Source organism: Quercus suber, unplaced genomic scaffold (assembly GCF_002906115.3).
Source record: "Quercus suber isolate HL8 unplaced genomic scaffold, Cork oak 2.0 scaffold_125, whole genome shotgun sequence".
Lineage (NCBI taxonomy): Eukaryota > Viridiplantae > Streptophyta > Magnoliopsida > Fagales > Fagaceae > Quercus > Quercus suber.
The window spans coordinates 564,903-571,972 of NW_027069589.1; the positions used below are offsets into that span (position 1 = coordinate 564,903).

At 36.3% G+C, this 7,070-nt stretch overlaps 1 long non-coding RNA gene across 1 annotated transcript; it reads left to right on the forward strand.

Annotated features, from left to right (window-relative positions):
- Positions 1 to 2,656: 2,656 nt before the first annotated feature.
- On the forward strand, positions 2,657 to 5,822 carry LOC136068627 (uncharacterized). Its single transcript, XR_010629979.1, has 3 exons — positions 2,657 to 2,753; positions 2,859 to 2,953; positions 5,738 to 5,822. It is a non-coding gene; the product is annotated as an uncharacterized LOC136068627 (long non-coding RNA).
- Positions 5,823 to 7,070: the final 1,248 nt, after the last annotated feature.

Below are 7,070 nucleotides of genomic sequence, written 5' to 3' on the forward strand. Positions count from 1 at the left end.
AGTCAAGTTCAAAAATCTCAAGACATTAGAGCAAAATACAGTACCACCCATCAATTCAGATACTTTTATTTTATTTTTTTGTTGGGTAAACAAACATTCCATTTTATTAACCTGGTTTTCAAAACCAGTACGGTCAAAAAACCGTTTTTTGTCTTGGTTTCTGATTTTTACCCTTTTTATATTGGTTTTAAGAGTTTTATTGGATCAAATTAGTGTCCAGTTCTTGATTGAATCGGCTGATCCAGTCCGATTTTTAAAACCATGAATTAACTAACTAAAGGAATAAAATATACAATCAACATAACTCTCTCCCAAGCTTCCCACACATAAGAAGGGAGGGAGTAATTATTACAATTGAAAATAGGGGAAACGAGCGAAACAATCTTAGCTTGAGCATGAGCTACAACATTATACTTTCTCTTGACTCAATAAAAAAAACAATTAGCAAAATAAGTCTTGAGTTCCATAGCATTTGACATCAAAGTCTTTGCATTCTAATGACAGTCCTGGACATCCCTATTAAGTGCATCAAAGTAGAGTTTAGTATCTCCTTCAATTTTTCTAGATACCTCACATTTGCACCCAAAAACTCACCCCCGATCCTCATGTTTCGTTAAATTAAAGCATTACCACTACCCTATCAACTCATCTATGGCATTGTATTCAAGACTCACGGATTTTCTAGTGAAGGAATCACACAAAATAATGTTTTAAAGCTCTCTCAAAAGCCCTACTGGTGAGGCACCAAATAAAAAGAGTTGAACCAAGTAAAAGGGTTTCACATGCGTCTAGGTTTTCCTAGAGAGCTAGAAAAATTGACCAAATGGTTATTTTTGTTTGACAAATCATATTAGATTACATATATTTGAAATAGACTATGAGCATGTAACTTATTTTTATTTAATTCAAGAAGAAAAAAAAAATTGTTTACTACATTGATCAAAATAATCATGGATTTCTATTCAACTAGGAACCTAGGCTACAACACCGAAGAACTATACTTAAATGAATTGCTAATTCGTTTCAATCACATGTAATGCACATGAGAAATTTGTTGTGTGTGTATATATAATGACTTTAGAGGAAGTTAAAAATTTATTAAGTGATATAAGGAAATAAAATAAACATTTTGTTGTTGTTTTTAACAAAATTAAAATGCATATAAAGAAAAGAAAACTAAAATAAAAAACATTAGTCAAAATAACACTCCCTCCATCCTATTTTGATAGGCCTATATGTATTGTCTTTTACATAAAATGGTAAAAAATTTAAAAACTACCCTCATTACTTTAAATTTTAGTGAAAGAGGGGTATTGAATTTTTAAATAAAGTAAGGCACATATTAAAGAATTTATTTTTTGACTCTTCAAAGAGAACTTCATTTTAGGACATTCTAAAATAGAATAGATGCCTACAATTTGAAACGAATAGAATCAATATTTTACTTGCATGTAACTAATTATAATTTGGAACTAGTAAGCCTCGTAAGTTATAGTTTTTTATTTTTTATTTTTTATTTTTTTTTAAGATATAAGAAGTTTTAAGAACCTTATTACTTGGTCTCTAAGATTCTCTTCCGTATGAACTCTCAAACTCACTTCAATCATTAGCCAGAAAAAAGGTGACATTTTATTTGATTTTGGGTGGTTTATATGGGTCTGTTCAATATCATTGGATTTTTCAAATTCTCTTTTTTTTAGAGAGAGTTTTAATTTATGGTGTCCATTTCTGATGATAGTTTTTTATCATCAGATCAAGATACCAATAAGTTTTTGGTGTAAGTAGAGATTGAACATCAGATCTCTTATTCAATTATTAGAGATTTTACCAATTGAACTAGCTGGAACCCACTTTTCAAATTCATATATGTACGGCCCCCACACCACGACCCGTAGTGGGCCTCGAACATCGACCTGGGTATATGGCCCGTGAGGCCCATCTCCCTTTGCCAAGCGGCCCACCCCCGAGTCACGCCTGCCACGGGCCCAAGCTTTGCCTCTTCATTGCTTCTCGGAGAAACCCCTTCCCGAGTCTTAACATAGCTCGCGGGAAACCCCGCCCCGTACCAGATTGGTCATGCCACGGGAAGACACCGCGGCCGGGAACCATCGCGGAGGTGGAAACCAAGTTCCAACGCCACCCTCACCACTTCCCATGACTACCTAACTATCCACTTACGATCGATAATACTGGACCGCCTGTTGCACTTATTGGAAAATAATAATGACCTCTTCGCCATCCCTGAACTATAAATACAGGAAATTTTGAGAAGAGAGGGGTTGGAGAAAAGGAGGAAGAGAGTAGGGAGAAGAGAGAAAACAGAGTGAGGAAGCGGTTCAGAGCCCCGAGGAGAGGAGAGCTATTCCATTGGGCCTTGGCGTTTAGAACGACCCAGTGTAGGAAATCCAAACCCACGATACAAGTAAGTTGTGAGCCCAAGCAAGGCCCAGCCCAACAGGGTTTCGGTTTTGGGCGCGTACAATATATATTACATCTAGATTAAAATTAGAGAATTTATGTACCATATAATTACTGTTGGTCGAGGCCAAATGGGCCTTCTTCAAGCCCATTTAATAAGATGAGGCCCCCAAGGGTCTAGTGTTTCCGGTTGGGCCTAAACGCGAAACATAATTTCTTATAGTGATCCTGACCGCACCAAATCGTGACTCTTTCCTATATATAATCGCTTAAAACCCTAGCCTTCTCTCTTTGTATTCTTCAGAACCTGTGGCAGAGCAGCCTTCACAAAACCCGTGAGTCTCTCTCTCTATCTTCCTCTAACATTTTCAATTTCTCTGTAACTATTTTGATGATATATTCATAAACCTTGTATGGGTTTTTTGTTTTTTATGTTATAGAAACAATGGCTGTTCCTTTGCTGACAAAGAAGATTGTTAAGAAGCGTGTGAAGCAGTTCAAGCGCCCACAATGTGACAGGAAGATTTCTGTCAAGGTTGTCTCTTTGCCCAACTTTGTTCATACCCTTTTGTTGTTTTAATCTAATTTTAATGTTTGTGTGTGTTATTCTGGTCTGAATTGTTAATTCAAATGTTTGTTGGGATTATGTAATCGTTTGAGAATGTTCAGATTGATTGGAAGGGGACCCATTTGTTCAAATCTTAAGTACAAATAGTATGCTTTCTGCAAATGTATATTTTTCACTTGTATCCATTAATATTTATGGCAGCTTTGGGCACATTTTACAAGTCTTTAAAACTTGTACATCCGAGTTTAAGATTAAAGATTAGAGACCTGCATAGCTATTTTTGGCCTGTGTCTAAGTCCTAGCATTAAGGTAATGAGTAGACGGTGATGCAAAACATTAGTTGTATGACTCAAATTCACTAGGGGTGTACTTGCTATGAAGGGAAAGATGCTCTTGATATTTTGATGCATGCTCATTCTTGAAAATTGTAACATGAAATGCCTGTTAGACAGCTGTTTGATGCCTTTTCGTTTGCCCTTTATACAACTGAGAGAGAGAGAGAGAGAGAGAGAGAGAGAGAGAGAGAGAGAGTTAGGGGGAGCATAGAAACTTAAAACTAGTAGCCATATCTTTATCAGATGCATATCAGATGCAGATATTTTATTCTTGAAAATTTTGAAACCAGCCGGAAGAAACCTTACGTATCGTAGGATTACAGGATCATACTTTGGAAGAGCACCTTGTATAATCTACCCTATATTTCTTTTGCCTTTTTACTATACCCCTATATGATAATAGAATATACAAGTTACAGTGGGATTTTATGTAGGGAGGAATGGTGGAGGGTTCTAAATTTCCTATGGCTCATTTGTATTTAGTGTGTGTCCTAGCAGTATTGATGGGTTGGGTGTTAGAAAATCATGTAGTTTGAATCATTGTGAGGAGCATAATACATTGTGGGCACATATTATTGGGGTCAATGGAGTTCTGCAAAGTTTGAAGATCCCTCGGTATGAGCCTGTGGAGAAGAGTGGATGGAGCCAGTGCAATTGCTTTTTGTGTTTCATCAAGTTTGTAGTGGGTGGTGGTGGTGGGCAGGTTTGATTTTGATGTGATGTGGGAAGGACCCATTGCTAGGATTTCATCTTTTAGTGGTTTACAAGGATACTTTTTTTGCCTCTGATATGGTGCAATCATAGGAGACAGATGCTCATTGTTGGAAACATATTTATTTTAATGTGCTATTCAGGATTTGGAAGTGGAATCAGTTGTTTCTTTTTGTGTCATTTGTTATACACTAATTTCCCTTTCAATTATGGTGAATGGTGTGTGAGGTCAGACTGTGTAGGAAATTGGTGCATAAGGAAAAATTTGAAGTCTGTTTCTTTTACACATCTTTGAGAGGTAATACCATTAACAACTTGGAGGAGTATAAGGTGTGTGAAGGTTCAATGGATTGCATTTTGTGTATTTGTGGACAACAACATTAGGTTGATTTTTACAATGAAAATTCATTTTAAAGGAATAGTCACCTGGACTGGTGTAGTATGTGTAAAATTATGTTGAATTGGTTGGCTTGTTGATTTGGTTATTTCTTGAAAAGGACAGTAGAATGGTGAAATTTGTTATGCTATTTCACACTTTCTTCATGATCATTCATTTTTTTCCATTAAATTTTCCTTCATGATCATTCACTTTTTTCCATTAAATTTTCCTTCTTTATCATTCACTTTTTTCCATTAAATTTTCTTTCTTGAGATTACTGTATGACCAGATGTTGGCTTTTGGGACCATCTTCCTTTTTTATTGTTTTTGTGGGTTTAAATTTCAGACTGTTCTTTTGGACTCATCCTAAATGGTTGGGTGTTTCTATCTAACAAAGTATTTACTTATGAAAGAAAAAGATTGTTTTGAAATGCAAATAATTCTTTTGGTAAAGGCATATGTCCTAAGTTCATATATTGCCTGAATGGTTAGAGTTGGACCACCCGTAACTTCAGTTGATCCAAGGAAACAGTCATGATGCGATCTTGTTCGACCTATGTCAGAGATTATGGAGACTTTCACATGCATTCTGGAATCTCTAAGGACCAGATGAAAGTGATTTACTGCATTTCCTTGATCATTTTTCACATGATCAAGGACCTTTTTGGTCTCAGTTTTGAAAAGAAAGGAGCTCAGAATTGTAGAACTCTTTGAATGTTGTATGTGGAAAACCAAGTAAAGAATTCCATTCTGGTTAGCTTTATTTTTTCTAGGGTTGTTGATGTTAGCTTTGGGTAATCTACACAAGGAGACTCCCCACGAGGGCTGATGCATTAATATTGTTTCTTGGGATCTGAAAATCTAGCTCTTTATCTGGATTTCCTTGAAATAGATAATGTTTTGGTCGTGATATATAGCAGTAGGCCTGTACATTCTTGGTGGCCTTTGGTAGGAAGTTCTGCTTGTTCAATATATTTTCTCCTGAGTTATTTGATATGTTAGTATTTTATTGCAGTTGTTGCATTATAATGAACTAATCGGCTAAGGATAGAATGGAAGATTAGGATAATAAAATGATACAAATTTCTGGTTTGAAGCTGAAACAGACCAATTTCTGGTCTTCCTGCTTGGCACTGAATGTTTAGGTTTAAGACCAATATTTTATTTAAATCTGTTCTTGACTGGATGATCATGACTTGTTAAATAGTTTTGTCACATACTTGCTCATAAGTCATGAATCTGAATGTTGTTGTGGTTATGTTGCTTGTTAATAACTATATGGATCTATGAATGCTAACATTTTTTAAATGTACTTGTGGATGGCAGCCAAGCTGGAGAAGGCCTAAGGGTATTGATTCACGTGTCAGGAGGAAGTTCAAAGGATGTGCTCTGATGCCAAATATTGGTTATGGCTCGATTTTTTTTTTTTTTTTTTTACTGTCAAATCTTCTATATACTTTTCTTTTTTTCTTTTTTTTTTTCAACCTACTATAAAACGAATACTTAGAATTTAGAACACTTGCCTGGTGTGCCGGCCAGCACCCTAATCCTTCCCACAGACGGCGCCAATTGTAAGGACTTAATTTGGATTGACCCTGAATATGAATGGGTTTTCAGCCCAATTCAGCCCAAACAATAAATTTATAGAGAGTGAGTTAAAGGTTTAGGCGCTGGCCGTCGATCACCATGGATGAACTTTCCTTATAAAAAATACTAAGAATTTCTTTACAATTGGGGGGATGCTCCTCGGTCTGTGGCCGAGGAGACCTTGTTGTTTTCTCCCTTTTCCCCCCCCCCCACTTTACTTTACTTGCTTTTCTTATATAGATTTCATCTTCCTATCTCCTTCTTCCATCTGTTGATCATCTATTTGCCTTTCTTCTGGCCGTTCGTCCCATCAGAGGCCTTATCAGTACTCAAATGGTTCACTTTGATCAACGTTATCCTGCCAAGGGGTTACCTCCCCATTAATGCGGCCAGGGGGGGTTAGTTGAGTGCATTAAATGCGAGAGTGACAGCTTACTTTGGAGTTAGTCTCTCCTGAAAATCATCTTTGTCAGGTCGAGGATAAGGAGGTCCTCGGTGTGGATTGGGAAAAGAGACTTTCCCCACTTTAGCCCTGAATAGTCTGTGCTCCTCGGCATGGGCCTTGGGCCTGCTACACGATGGGCCGAGGCTATCAGGCCCACGGACCCCACAAAAATATTTTATTACATGGTATTAATATTATGCCCATGAAATGTATGACTTAATAAAAAATAATTATATCTAAATAAAAATATTCTAACTTCTGAAAGAGATTTTAACTCTTTAGGATATGTACATTTGGATGGTGATTTAATGAGAATAAAAATCAATTGTTTTTAGAATTACCAAAAATATATTGAAGGCTATTAAGGAAAATATTGAGATATATATATATATATATATATATAAATACTCCACTTCTATAGCTATATACACTAACATGCATAGAAATTAGAAACAATAAAATGTTAAAACAATTGTCCCACATTGCTTAAGAGAGTGTGTTATGTGTAGTATAACTTGCCTCACCCTCCCTTAAAAGTTACTATGGCTTTTGAGTGGAGTTGTAGTGTGCTTTTGTGTTAGAACCCTTTTCCCTCACCCTTGTGTGTGTGTGTGTGTTTGTTTATCA